Here is a 16,304-nt window from a genome sequence, read left to right as displayed (position 1 = left end):
TGCTGACACTAGAAATCACCCTGTTTATGCTGCAAAAGGTTTCTTGTGGCATGGGAGACTTGGACACCTCTATAGACAAAGTATGGCCAGACTGCCATTTAAGTCAAGTCAAAGTAGATCTACGAAATTCTTGCAACTCATTCATACAGATCTCTGTGGACTTACGGAGAATAAATCCTTAGGGGGTAGCTATTATTTTCAAACATTCATAAATGAATTTTCTAGATACACTCATGTTTACTTTGTAAGCTCCAAAGATCAAGTGAGTCATGTACTTGCTATTAATTGCAGAATGGTCAGAAGACAAATTTGGAGGAAAATTAAATTAGATCAGAAAATGGTTCAGAATATGTAAACAGGCAGTTTAAGAAACAGTTGAATGAAATAGGTATCGGTATCAGACTACCATTCTCTAAGTCACTCTCAAAATGGAGTTACAGAACATGCCAATAGAATCATTGCAGAGAAGGCAACAAGCATGCTAAGCGATGCTCAGCTACAAAAGTGTTTTTGGGGAGAGGCATCTACCAAAACTGTGAGAAACAAGACACCTTGTGAAACATGGGCTGGGAAGAAACCAGGTCTAAGGCACTTAAAAGTGTGAAGCCATGGTTCGTTTTCCAAAATTATCAAGAGGTAAATGCGACGCAAACTGGTAGAAGTATATTTTTGTTGGATGCTGTTAGGATTCAAAAGGATACAGATTTTGTAATCCTGTGAATAAGAACCTAAAACAAAGGAAAACAGCCAAAACAATACAGTAATTCAACCAAATATAAGGTGTGATAAAGCTGAAGACCAGAAGAAAACTGAAACAGAGGGAGAGAGGAATGAAGTGCAAACTGATATGCTACTTGAGAGTGAAACTGAGGAAGAACTTTAATAAAGGAAGATAATATAAGATGTTCTACACTTATAATAAAACCAAAAACATACCCAGAGTGTTGTCGAAACCTTCAACGGTGAGCCCACCACAGTCCACGTAACTTTGGCAAGTATTAACGCTCGAAGTGAGGAAGAGATAATGGAAAAAGAATTACAGTAATTTTGAATAATGACACATGTGAATGGGTTGAAGTGCCTGAAAATAAAAAGCCACTAAGAACAGGATGAGTATTCAATATTAAACATACTGAGAGTTCACTACGAAAATTCAGTCCAGATTGGTAGTTAAAGGATACTGTCAGAAAGAAATAATAGATTATCATGAGACTTTCTCAAAAATGGTGAAATATTCATCGTTAAGATACATTTTAGCTCTTGCTGTAAGGCAAGATCTATTAATTCAGAGGAAATAAGAAACTGACCAACAAAACCTTGAAGATCATATCTGGACGCCATCCTATTTATTCCAGCAACAGAAGACGACATCACATTTCGGAGTATAACCCCAGTCATATACAAGACTAGACATATACACGCAGCAAGGATTTTCAGTGGCGACACATGTCAAAAATCCACAAATATAAGATCAAGCCAATGCACGGGCCTAAACAATTACAAATAAGTGTGAAAGTTCAAAATTAAGATCTAATTTGGCTGTAATTCATCTGAATATGCAGTCATTACCAAGGAAAGTATATGATATTGAAGTACTATTAGAAAGTGAATTAAAAAATACATCATTATTATCTGTAACAGAAAACCGGTTTGATGAGGAAGAACTTCATGTAGTGGATATTTTTGTTGAAAGAATCACAAACATGGTGGTAGCTGCACCTATGTAAGAAAAAATATACATCTGAAGCAACATATTTCCAAATAGAAATATTTTAAGATAAAGGTGCTATACGATTTTGATGTTTACGTACTGTGGCAAGCTGCCTGTCAACACTGATGCTGCCAACACACAACTACTGCAGAATCGACAGCTGCCCAGCCGAGACAAACGAAGTCCCCAGCACATCAGAGGCTGTAACATCATTTCTACGTCACGAATGCATGCCCCAGTCAGCGCTTACCACAATGACTGTCAGCAGAAAATCAAAGGAAACTGTAATCCTCCATATAAAAATGTTAAAGTATTATCCAAGCATATCTGACATAAATGTAAATAGAGTATTTTTGTTTTTTTGAGTCATCAGTCTTATGATTTGTTTGATGTGGCCCACAATGATCCTCTCATGTTCAACCTCTTCATCTCAGAGTAGCACTTGCAACCTACATCCTCAATCATTTTCTGGATGTATTCTAATCTTTGTTTGCCTCTACAGCTCCCTCTGGTACCACAGAAGTCATTCACTGATGTAGTGTTGGGCTAAACTGCGATTTTCCGATATCAGTGATTTCTGTGAATGCTACTTTTCAGTATCTGTTATTCTTAACTGTGATTTGTCGCAGTTAAGAGTCGCAGTTAAGGAACCTAAGTCGCATATCCCTCCGCCACTGCTATTTCTGCTACTTCCGCGATTTCTGCGACTTCTGTGACTTCTGCTACTTCTGCGATTCCTGTGACTTCTGCTACTTCTGCGATTTCTGTGACTTCTGCTACTTCTGCGATTTCTGTGACTTCTGCTACTTCTGCGATTTCTGTGACTCCTGCGATTTCTGCGACTTACCACCGTATGAAAAAGCTACATCTGTCCACACAGAAAATTGCATCTCAACAAACCTGTCATTGGTAAGTATGTTTTACGTTTGTTCTTCCGTTGGCTTTAATCTTGTATTAAAGAAACAACTGTGAAAATATTAATAGTGTAATTAATATGTAAGTAGCCATACAGTACCGTAATAGTTCGTGTTTAGAAAATGAATTCTAACATATTGTTATATTCTCAGGTACCCGAACTACATTTCAGTCACTCAGTAAAGTGATAACTCAAAATATCATTGTCAGCAGATCTGGAGAAATTGCCACTGCGTCTTTAGACCGTTTTCGTCAGACGAGAGGTTAGTTTCTAAGTGTTTCGATGGACTTAATTACTTAAGTGAGATCATTCTTGCAAATGTGACATATACCCCATTGAGTGGCTTTCATTACAGCAAATATTAGTAATCTACTCTGTCAATTATATTGCTTGTAATTAGTGACAGCAAAAATTGTTTAATAATTCTTGTGATTTTGCAGACGCAGTTCTGGTTGCTGTACGTATCTATCCACATCGAGGCTGTTGGGAGAGACTCGTGAAGATTCAAGAGAGCTCTTAGAGGATTTGCAGTTTAAAAGTGACATTATTGGGAAATAAGTGTGCAGATGAGTGATTAAACTGTGTTTTATTGAAGTTGTTGTGCGATTTTGAAGGAATAATAAATGTTAAATACAGTGAGCGAATAATGAAAATCTCATTTTCCACATGTTAAGCCGTCCTATACCCGTAATTTTCCGCCCCATATTTATTGGTAAACACTTGTTGGAGAGTGACATGCCGCCCCCCCCCCCCTCTTTCTCCACAATCTTGGTGTGACACTGACCTGTAACATATCCCGAAGTCTACAATATGCATTTTGAGGCTGTTGATACGAAAGTGGGAAGTACAGATCTTACAGTTAAATCAGGAATAGCTTAAGTGAATTACTTGAAAGTAACACAGGAAAAGCTTACTTATGTAGGTGGTAGTAGTGTCGGCAAAAAGTTCTTGTGTGTGAAGTTGCCATGTAGAACACCAGGTGTAAAACTTTTCTCCCGAGTCTTGAACTGTATTGGAACAAAAGTGAGGCATTCATATGACACAATCATACTGTTTTTATTTCACTACACTTATACAGGTGTCTGAGTTCTGCTGTGTTAACATTGCAAAGTCCTGTAGGCGTGTGGAGTATTAACCAAAACTGTCATATTGGAAGCAGAATCAAACACATTTGTTATGTTACTTGATATTTTCAGGAGAAAAAGGCAATGTTGCTTCTTATTAATATAATACATTCAGAGTCACAGCTGTGTTTGACCAACCATAACTGATGCTGAATGTGCATGTCGTCATATAATATGAAGGGCTTATTTCAATAGTGGTACAAGTCCATTACCTCCACTTTTTTGTCTATAATGCTTCTGAAATCAATGATCCAAACAAACGTAAATAAAGGTTCATCTCTAGCAAGAAGCCATATGCTTGAATATTTCTGGTATCTCAACTGCAGATTTTTCAGCACTCATTTAACTTTGCGAGTCTGTATCTCAAAATGAACAAAAGTGGACTTGTACCACTATTGAAATAAGCCCTTCATATTCAGTATTATGCACACAGTCACACACAGCACGTCGATCTCGTGAGACACAAGGCTCTCGTAACGAAGTACGTACGTCGGTCAAGAGATGGCACTAGGAAAAGAATGTTAACTGCGCTTTTTAGTTGGTACTTGCGACTCTTAGTTGCGATTTGTCACAGAAATCGCAGTTTGACTCGGTAGCGAATAGCATAGTATGAACTTTGCTCAACAGATGGCACTGCTAACTGCGCTTTTTAGTTGCTACTTGCGACTCTTAGTTGCGACTTGTCACGGAAATCGCAGTTAGACTCGATAGCGTGTCGCAGAGATGAGCGTAGTACGAACTTTGGCCAACAGATGGCACTGTTAACAGCGCTTTTTAGTTGCTACTTGCGACTCTTAGTTGCGACTTGTCACAGAAATCGCAGTTAGACTCGATAGCGTGTCGCAGAGATGAGCGTAGTACGAACTTTGGCCAACAGATGGCACTGTTAACTGCGCTTTTTAGTTGCTACTTGCGACTTCTAGCCGCGATTTGTCACTGAAATCGCAGAAAACAGTACGGAATTCGGCCAACAGATGGCTCACGGCGTTGAATGTGAAATGCTACTTGCGACTGCTAACTGTGACTGAAATCGCAGTTAGATTTTGTAAAGTTGTTATTGTGATATCTGTGACTTCTCAATCACTGTGATTTCTAACAGATACGCGATTTCCTGCCCACCACTACACTGATGTTTTAACAGACGTCCTATCATCCTCCCTTCAAATGGTCTTTGTTTTCCACCAATTTCGGTCCTCTCTGATTCTGCTCAGAGCATATTCATTCCTTACCTTATCAGTCTACCTAATTTTCAACATTCATCTGTAGCACAACATCTCAAAACCTCCGATTCTGTTCTGTTCCGATTTTCCTACAGTCCACTATGTCACTGCCACACAATGCTGTTCTCCAAACATACATTTTCAGAAAGTTCTTCCTCAAATTAAGGCCTATGTTTGATACTAGTAGACTTCTCTTGGGCAGGAATGCCCTTTTTGCCAGTGCTAGTCTACTTTTGATCCATCCATCATTGATTGTTTTGCTGCCTAGGTAGCAGTATTCCTTAACTTCATCTACTTCCTTAGCATCAATCCTGATATTAATGTTCTCGCTATTCTCATTTCTGCTACTACTCATTACTTCTGTCTTTCTTTGATTTACTTCCAATCCATATTCTGTACTCATTAGACTGCTCAATCCATTCAGATCACATAATTATTAGTCACTTTCACTCCCAACAGATTGTATCATTGATATAGTTTCACTTCGAATTTTAATTCCACTCATGAACCTTTCTTTCATTTTCACCATTAGGGGCGAAAGACTACATTCTGGTCATACCCCCTTTTCAACCTGAGCACTTCATTCTTGGTCATCCAGTTTTTAGTCCCTCTTGAGTATTTTACACATTGTATATCCGATCTCTCCCTATATCGTTCCCCTGTTTTTCCCAGAATTTAGCACACCTTCCAACAGAGTATATTATTGAACAGTTTTTCTGGATTGACAAATCCTATGAACAAGTCTTGATTTTTCTTTAGTCTTACTTCCATTATCAACTCCAATGTCACAGTAGCCTCTCTGGTGCCGTTACCTTTCCTAAAGCGAAACTGATCGTCATCTAACAGGTCCTCAATTTTTTCTCCATTCTTTTGTGTATTATCTTTGCCAACAACTTGGATACATGAGCTGTTAAGGTGATTGTGCGATAATTCTTGCACTAGTCAGCTCTTGCAGTCTTCAGAACTGTGTGGATGATATTTTCCTAAAAGTTGGATGGTCTGTCGCCAGACTCATACATTCTACACACTAACATTAATAGTCGTTTTGTTGCCACTTTCCCCAATGATTTTAGAAATTTTGCTGAAATGTTATCTATCCCTTCTGCTATGTTTGACCTTAAGTCCTCCAAACCTCTCTTAAATTCTGATTCTAACACTGGATCCCCTATCAATTCTAAACTGACCACTGTCTTTCTTCTACTATGTCATCAGACAAGTCTTCCCTATCATAGGGGCCTTCAATTTACTCTTTCCAGCTATCTGCTCTCTGCTTTGCATTTGACAGTGGAATTCCTGTTGCATTCTTAATGTTACCACCCTTGCTTTTAATTTCGCTGAAGATTGTTTTGACTTTCCTATGTACTGAGTTAGTCCTTCTGTCAATCATTTCTTTTCCGATTTCTTTACATTTTTCATGCAACAATTTTGTCTTAGCTTCCTTGCACTTCTTGTTTATTTCATTCCTCAGCAGCTTGTACTTTTGTATTGCTGAGTTTACATGAACATTTTTTTTACTTCCTTCTTTCTCCGATCAACTGAAGTATTTCTTCTGTTACCCATTATTTCTTAGCAGTTACCTTCTTTGTACCTACATTGTTCCTTCCAACTTCTTTGATCCCCCTTTTTAGAGATATCCATTCCTATTCAACTGCAATGCCTACTGAGCTATTCCTTATTTCTGTATCTATAGCCTTAGAGAAATTCAAGCATATCTCGTCGTTCCTTAATACTTCCTATCCCACTTCTTTGCTTATTGATTCTTCCTTACTAATCTCTTAAACTTCAGCCTACTCTTCATCATTACTACTTTGTGATCTGAGTTTATATCTGCTCCTGGGTACGCCTTACAATCCAGTATCTGATTTTGGAATCTCTGTCTGACCATGATGTTACCAACTGAAATCCTCCCACATCACCAAGCTTTTTCCAAGTATACCTCCTCCTCTTGTTATTCTTGAACAGAGTATTCGCTATTACTAGCTGAAACTTGTTACAGAACTCTATTAGTCTTTCTCCTCTCTCACTCCTTGTCCTGAGCCTATATTCTCCAGTAACCATTCCTTCTACTCCTTCCCCTACTACTGCATTTCAGTCCCCCATGACTATTAGATTTTCATTTCTCTTTACATACTGTATTACCCTTACAAAATCCTCATACACTTACTCTATCTCTTCATCTTCAGTTTGCAATGTTGGTAATGTTACCTCCCAACAGAAAAATCTCCTTTAGGTTCCCAATAGAAAAATTTCTTTCCAATAATAAAATTTCAAGTTTTATTGTGACCTTCCATTAAAGATTGACTGCATACTGTGATGAATAAGTTTTGACGTCAGCAGTGCTGCAACATGGCCCTGTGAAATCACCCTGAATAAACCGAAAAATTCTTACCCCACAATGATGTCGCCAGATAACGCTATCTATATATCTGCTCCTATAAGAAATTTTTGGCACAGCCCAGTGCAATGCTGGCCACTAGATTTTCATTTGTAGGAAAACAACTGATTTTCTTTTGCTTAATCAACATGAGTATGCGCAGGAAAAATTCGTAAAATCTTTAAACTTAGATAAATGATGCAAAAGTTTTCTTCAGAACAAAAGTTATTATTGAAAAATTTCTGCAAGGAATTTGATGGGACTTTAACATTACAATTGTGGTTAAATCAGCTGTGGCAATTAACATGTGCACGATAACAAAGAGCAATAATATTTTTTTACCCTATACTACATCACTCAGGCATTGCCATTGTTCTGCATGACTGGCCCAACACAAGTCAACCGCTCCACTGACCTGTCCGAACTCCACAACTCAAGTGCTCTCTGCGAACTACAAAACATGACTGCTCTCTGAGAGCTACTAAACTCGACTCACTGCCAACACTGCTCTGACCTGTGATTCTATTGTAGCATAGATATTCCATATCGCAGGTAGCTCGTGAGCAATCTATCGAAATTACATCTGCTCAAGTGTGCTAGCGAATAGTAATGAACCCCTTATAGTATGTATATCTGAACTTTCGATGTCTATCTGAACTGTTCTCAGTAACACACTCTCTACCCTACCTTCCTATTCATAATTAATACTACTCCTGTTATACCATTTTCTGCTGCTGTTGTTATTACCTTATATTCATGTGACCAGAAATCCTTGTTTTCTTTCCATTTCACTTCACTGACCTCAACTATGTCTAGATTGGGTAATGGAAGTACATCTAGATTGAGTAATATAAACTTTTAACCGAATAACATAACCAGAAACTAGAAGAACTTAGGATTATGCTCATTGACTCTGAAGAAAGAAAACATATATTATGCAGCTTAATGAAAATCAAATAAAAATGTGATGTGAAATAAAAATGTAATGTGAAACGTATTTTTTTTGTCCTGCCCTTCATCCCAAGTAGTGTAACGTAACCACACATAGAAGTATATGTATGTAGATATATATGTGTTGTAAAGAGTAAATACTACTGAAAACGTTTTGAAAAGTAGAGGGGTAAATCCCTGAACAAACGTTGAAATATGTAACGAAGTGAACAACTAGAGAAGGAAATATTTGAGCTAAGCTTCAGCAGTGGATGCTACAGAAGAAATTGATTCACAACAATGTAAAATAGTACTTTTGATGCTCATCAAAAAGGACTGTTCTTGCAAGTATACAATAGTAAATATCATGTGAACTACAGATGAATGCATAATATTTATGGAAGGACAATAATGAGTAAACCGCAGAAACTGTAGTCATACAATTTTTTAATAATGATTACTATTACTTTTCAAAACTTCAGAACATAATTCATTTTGTATTGAATGTTGAAACAAAGGTGTTTTACCCATGTACGTTCGTCATTCAAGGGTGCTTTGTGGCGGTTCCGTGCTAGAATTAAGTTATTTTTCGTATTTTTAGTCATGTTTCGTTTCCTAAGAGTAATAAATTGTAACTAATAAAGTGGCAAAGTCCCTGCATAACAAAGTACCAGAGCAGAGAACTATAAGCTAACCAGAGCCATGACACAGAATATGTCATACTGTGCTTGAATTTTTGGTTTTTCAAAGCTATAAATGTCACAAAATGATGTAAAATCATTCACTTCTCCTCCAGTGATTCCTATTGAGATTACTGTTCTTGTTGTTCATGTTGATTCATTCATGTAAGTGTATTCAAGATGGAAATATAATTTCATAGAAAAGTATTACTTAGAGTTGTGTGCATTATGTAGATATACTGAGTCATATTCCATTTTCAAGTAATCAGTAAAAGTGGTATTCAGCATTGTGATAACTGAAGTTATAATGGGAGAAATTTTTGGTTGGCTTCACTGACAATTACTGAGTCAAATTTATATTTAAAACGGAATCTGGCTCTTTTCCAAAATACATTAAATAAGTCCAATAGTTATTCTGCAGGTGAAATAGCGATTTATTTTAAAAGGAGTCCCACGAGCCGAGATTACTCGAACTTTGTCTTGAATTGGACTTGTTAGGCACAAAAGACTATAACTTTCAGAATAAGATGTAAGAAAATATAATCTTAAAGCGTTTAATAGTGTTCAGACTTGAGAAATATATGTCTCAAAATTTCCAGAGATCATAGTTATATGTAAAACAGTAAGTAAATAAATAAACAAGTAAGTAAATAAATTATCTACCATCTCTCACTGCATAAAATACTTAGGAAGTAATGATAGTATCATATTATTATTTTACTTACTTATAAAATGTAAATTCTATTAATATTTATCCATTTGACCTTTCAGAATGTGCCCAAGGAACTGGAAGCATCGTTGACTGACATGGAAAGATAAACTTTTTGTGATGCTAAGTTAATGTATGCGTTAGTCTTCATTCTGTACATTGTATGCATAACATTTTCCACTAACATATCTCAAAGGCATCAATTCAGCTCTTGTCACCAGCTTTCATAGTCCACCTCTGCCAGCCATTCAAGAACTTAGGGAACACCAATGATTCCATCAAGCACATCTTTGTATGTTTGTATATTACCCAAGTCTGTGAGATCTTAGTGAGTTTAACCTTTGCAGTTTGGTTGAATTATCATTCATCGTTTTATTTCTATATCACACATTCCTGTGCCATTGACCAGAAATCCTAAACATACACAATGATTCACTACCTCTAGATCATTTATGCAGACTGTAAGTTTCATTTGATCTAAACCTTGTTGATTAATAACCAATATTTTTCTTTTTCATCTTTATCCCTAGACAGAAATGTAAACTAATAGTGTTTACGCTGGAGAAAAGATCATTAAGTTCTTCCTCACCTCCTACAATGAGGATATTATCATCAGCAAAATATGAGTGCTTGATTTTCCTGCTGCGAATTCAAATATAACTCTCCTAGCTATCCAGAGTGCCCTTGAAGACATACGCTGTATACATAGATGTTACAGAGGTGAGTGACAATATACAACTATGTTGAACGCCATTTGTCACACAGATAAACTCCGAGTATTCACCATGCACCTTTATGGACTTAGTAATGACACTAGCTGTTTTTGAACACCAAATTCATTATACACATGCCACAAGTTGTCACAGATGACAGAATTAATGGGCTTTTTTTTTGTAACTCTGGAATCATATGAAGGCTGGTACACAGAATTCACGATATGTTTCTATAATTTCTCTCAAATTTATAACTGGCTCTCAAGTAACATCCCTTGTCAGAAAACCTGCTTGTTAGCCAGAAATCTGAGATTGCAGGAATTTCTTTAGACATATTGCAGGAATTTCTTTAGTCATTGATTCGGTATGTTCAAGAGAGCCTTACTAGTATGTGATATTAACCTATAATCTGATAACTGAAACAGATTCTAACTGATCTTTTATGTGAAGAGCAATTTAAGAGATATAGTCCAACCTTTAGGCCATTCGCTAGTTTTACACACCATGTTATATACTAAACGTAAAGTATGCATGACTTTCTCTCCCATCAAAGTCATACATCCTGAGGAAATATCGACTATACCTAGGCTTTGTTGTTTTTCAAATGCTGGATGACATGCTCGATTTTGCTGAATATAATATCAGATTTCATGTCTTATTCCATGTAAATGTTCTGTATCTTGGTGTTATTTCCTTGTAATACAGCGTTTCTGAGTGTTGGTTCCTCCTCTCTATTGCTTCTTTCTTGTCACCAATATGATTGTCTTTTACATCTTCTATCACCCCACTGCATGATTTGAACTCTGGGATAACGCTGTTTACCTTCTTGACGAACTCATGCATTCGATTTTGCTTTTATGCTGCCATATTTCATCCAAAATATTGTGAAATACTATGTCTTGTCAGTTCGGCAATAGTGCTATATTTTACTGCAAAGTACTTTATGTGCCTCTTCATCTTGAGCAGTTTGTATGCCACATTCCTTCAGTGTGCTGCTCTTTTCCATTAATGATAGATTAGTATTCGAAATCTAGGGGTGCTATGCTTGAGGGATTGTACTAACCTGTTCAGGAGGAGTCGAACTGATTATTTCCTTCATTTTGTCCTGTGTTTGAGGGGTGATTCTTTCCTCCATTACTTGTTAGAGAATGAGTTTTATTCCTTCTCTAAAGACTTTGAGGCTATTTTTGTCTATAATATGAACGTATGTTCCTTGCCTTCTTGATCAATTTCAATTTTATCCATATTTTCATCGATACCCTGTCACAATTTGTACCATAATATGTCTTGCAACCCAGGACCAAAATACACCACCGTTGCCTCACCCAAACAAAGACAGTCCGGCTTCCAATCCTATCCCTGTAGAGATCCATGTCTAGTGACATCGTAGATGATGTTGGGAAAGGGTATTAAGACACTAAAACAAAATCCCAGTCTCGCCACCTCTAGTTCATTTCTCAACCCTAGTCATAAAGTGCAACTGCAGGTCTCATATGTCTATTGTCTACAGTCTCAAGTATCTTTGCATTAAAATCGCCCTCACTGACCAATATTTCCTTTCTGAGCTCAGAAAATTTATCGGTTACCATGTCCTATGAAACTGGAGTAGGAGCATAAACCTGTATAATGCTGATATTGAAAGGAGAAACATTCATTTTAAAGGACGCGATTCTATCACAAATGAGCTTACAACCAATGAAAGCATTACCAAGGCTCTTAGAGGTCACTTTAGCAACTCCATTTCTACTCATATACTGTACTCTTTACATAAATCATAAAGTGACCACATTCTTTCCAGTGTTTCTTGATGAGTCATTGTACTTCTGGTTCTTGAAGGTTTATTTCTCTTTCCATAATAAGAAGCTTTCCATTCTGCAAGGGGCCTCACATATTCCAGGTTGCTATCTTTTTAAAGTTTTGCATTCTGAGGCTCCTCTCAACCTTGCCCCACACAGAGATCCAATTGGAGGACGTACTCAGATATTTAATTTAAGATTGAATAAAAGCACGAGGTTTCCTTGGGAAAATAACAATGGAGGCCTTCTGTTGCCTTCCATTGTTTCAAACAGACTGCCGCTAATATGGAGTCAGGTACCTTTTATAGCCACTACTCTATAGTACAGATGATATGGGTTTGCCTCTCGTGCCTCCAATTCCATACTATAGTCGATCACTTCTCTCACAGGTGCCGTTTAGTCAGCTCTATTGAAAATGATGAATACTGTTGCTTTTATTTAGTACTTTCAAGGGGAAGGGGGTCAACTCGTCATCATCTTTTTCGTCCAAATTTGTGGGATATGCAGGGCTTGGCCAGAAATGAAAGTGATAGAAGAGAGAGATCCAAATGGCCAATTGCTTAGAAAAAAAAAACAGCATTTAATGACGCAGGTGGAAGATACATGAGCCATGAGCTATTTACGTTAGCGCGATTTCCATGCAGTGGTTGGTGCAGCAGAAAGAGTACAGAACTGTAATCCGAGGGTCCTGGTGTCGAGTCCCGAAGTGTAAACTTTTTAATTGCTTTATTTTCAATTTTTTCATCACTTACACTGCAAATAAACGTCTTCTTTTTGCTCCAACTGTTGCCTGGAAACTGTGGTAAAATATTGGCCAATGCCTCGCCAGATCCCCACCATAAAAGCTATTTTTTTCCTAAACGTTTTGGCATCTGAAACTCTCACTTCTCATACATACATACATTCATACATACATTAATCCTTGTTCCATAGATCATTAATACGACATTTCGTAATGATGTGAAACATATCACTTTAACATAAGTTTTCTTTACACGAAATAATTAAGTAATTATTTTTCTTACAGTTACTACTTCATATCTATGAATTCAACTATTGAGTAGAAGGAGTTGTCATTCCGAATTTTTTTTCATTTGAATGGTCAGACTTTTAATACCATTGGCAAATGACCAAAGATTTTTGTGGCAGCATAATTCACCCCTTTCTGTGCCAAAGTGAGATTTAATCCAGAATAGTGAATATCATCCTTTCTTCTAGTGTTGAAGCTATGTACTTCACTGTTTTTTTGGAATTGGGATGGGTTATTAATGGTAAATTTCATAGTTGAATATATGTATTGAGAAGGCACTGTAAATGTCCCGAGTTCCGTAATAAATGTCTGCGAAGTGATCTTGGGTGGGCTCCAGCTATTATTCTGATACATGCTTTTGTGCAATGAATACTTTCTCTCTTAATGGCGAATTCCCAAAATATGATGCCATATGAAAGCAGTGAATGAAAATAGGCATTGTAGGCTACTTTACTGATATTTGCAATAACCCTAATAGCATAAGTAGCTGAAACTAAGTGTTTCAGCAGGTCAGCAATGTGTTTCTTCCAATTCAATTTCTCATCAATGGACAACCCATAATTTCTGAGTATTCTACCTTAGCAACAGACTTCTGCTCATAGTATATATTTATCAATGGTGTTATGCCATTTACTGCACAGAATTGTATAAACCGTGTTTTCTCAAAATTTAGTGAGAGTCCATTTGCAGAGAACCACTTAATAATTTTCTGAAAGATATTATTTGCAATTTCCTCAGCTGATTCTTGCTTCTTGGGTGTGAAAACTATATTTGTATCATCAGCAAAAAGAATTAACTTTGCATCTTCATGAATATAGAGTGGCAAGTCGTTAATATATATTAAGAACAATATGGGACCCAAGACGGAAGGCTGTGTGACACCATTCTTGATACCTCCCCAGATAGAGGACTCAGCTAGTTTTTGTAGACTATCTGTACTGTTAATTTCAATCTTCTGCATTCTTCTAGTTAAGTATGAATTAAACAATTTGTGCACTGTCCCACACATACCACAATACTTAAGCATATCTAGAAGAATTTCACGATTCACACAATCAAAAGCCTTTGAGAGATCACAAAATATCCCAATGGGTGATGTTCGGTTATTCATTGCATTGAATATTTGATCAGTGAAAGCATATATAGCATTTGTGTTGAAAAGCCTTTCTGAAAACCAAATTGACATTTTGTTAGTACTTCATTTTTACAAATATGTGATGCTACTCTTGAATACATTACTTTTTCAAGAATTTTGGATAAAGCTTTCAGAAGTGAGATTGGGCAGTAGTTGTTAGCATCAGATCTATTCAGTTTTTATGGAATGGTTTAACAATAGTATATTTCAGTCTATCTGGAAAAATTCCCTGTTTCAGTGAGCTACTACATATGTGGCTGAGAATCCTACCTATTTGTTGGGACCAAGCTTTTAGTAATCTGTTGGAAATACCATCAATTCCATGTGAGCTTTTACATTTGAGTGAATTTATTATTTTCCTAATTTCAGTTGGAGAGGTAGGCTGAATTTAAGTTTTATCAAATTGCGTAGGTACTACTTCTTCCCCATACTGCCTTGCATTTTCTAATGAATAGCTGGTACCTATTTCCTCTACAACATTTAGAAAATGATTATTAAAAATGTTTTCTATTTCTGACTTCTTGTTAACAAACGTTTCATTGTGTCTGATAGAAATACAGTCTTCCTGCGCTCTCAGTTGCCCTGTTTCCCTCTTCACAATATTCCAAATTGTTTTAATCTTATTATCGTATGTGTTAATCTCAGACATAATGCACATACTTCTGGACTTTTTAATAATGTTTCATTGTTTCGGGACCGATACTCCTCCTAGCTATAAGATACATATCCCTTTTCTGTTTACAAGATATTTTTATCCCTATGGTTAGCTATGGGTTTTTACATAGTTTATTACAATTATATTTCACTGTTTTCTTAGGGAAACTGTTTTCAAATATGCTCACAAAGGTATCATGAAATAGGTTACATTTTCAATTAGTATCATGTTTCCTGTATCCCAGTCTAACTGTTGCAAGCTTCACCTAAAATTTTGAAGTGTCAAATCGTTAATGGAACACACTGTTGTGGAGGTCTGTTTTGCATTACTGTATGGAGCTATATCATATAGTGTAACTAGCTGTGCATCATGATCAGACAGACCATTCTTAGCAGGAAAATATTTTATTTGATTAAATTTATCTTGGTCTATGAAAGCGTTATCTATCAGTGTGCTGCTTTCCTGTACCACTCGAGTAGGAAAATCAATAATTAATGTCAAATTGAAAGAAACAAGTAATACTTCAAGGTCAAGCTTTCTATCTGACCCTTTCAGAAAATCTACATTAAAATCCTGACAAACAATAATTTGCTTTTCTTTGTTTGACAGGTATCACAACAAAGAATCAAAGTTTTTCAAAAATAGTTGATAATTTCCCAATGAGGACATATACACAGCTACAGTTTGATTTATGGCCAAGCCCTACATATACCACAAATCTGAAAAAAAATCGGCCGTAACGAGAAGATAGAAAAATTATTGCCAGATAATCACTTGTATGAATATCAAGAGCTCAAATGGCAACCCAGTTCTAAGCAATGAAGGGAAGGCAGAAAGGTGGAAGGAGTATATAGAGGGTTTATACAAGGGCGATGTACTTGAGGACAGTATTATGGAAATGGAAGAGGATGTAGATGAAGATGAAATGGGAGATAAGATACTGCGTGAAGAGTTTGACAGAGCACTGAAAGACCTGAGTCGAAACAAGGCCCCGGGAGTAGACAACATTCCATTAGAACTACTGATGGCCTTGGGAGAGCCAGTCATGACAAAACTCTACCATCTGGTGAGCAAGATGTATGAGACAGGCGAAATACCCACAGACTTCAAGAAGAATATAATAATTCCAATACCAAAGAAAGCAGGTGTTGACAGATGTGAAAATTACCGAACTATCAGTTTAATAAGTCACAGCTGCAAAATACTAACGCGAATTCTTTACAGACGAATGGAGAAAATGGTAGAAGCTGACCTCGGGGAAGATCAGTTTGGATTCCGTAGAAATGTTGGAACACGTGAGGCAATACTAAC

Source organism: Schistocerca nitens, chromosome 4 (genome assembly GCF_023898315.1).
Source record: "Schistocerca nitens isolate TAMUIC-IGC-003100 chromosome 4, iqSchNite1.1, whole genome shotgun sequence".
NCBI lineage: Eukaryota > Metazoa > Arthropoda > Insecta > Orthoptera > Acrididae > Schistocerca > Schistocerca nitens.
This window is presented reverse-complemented; position numbering follows the sequence as displayed.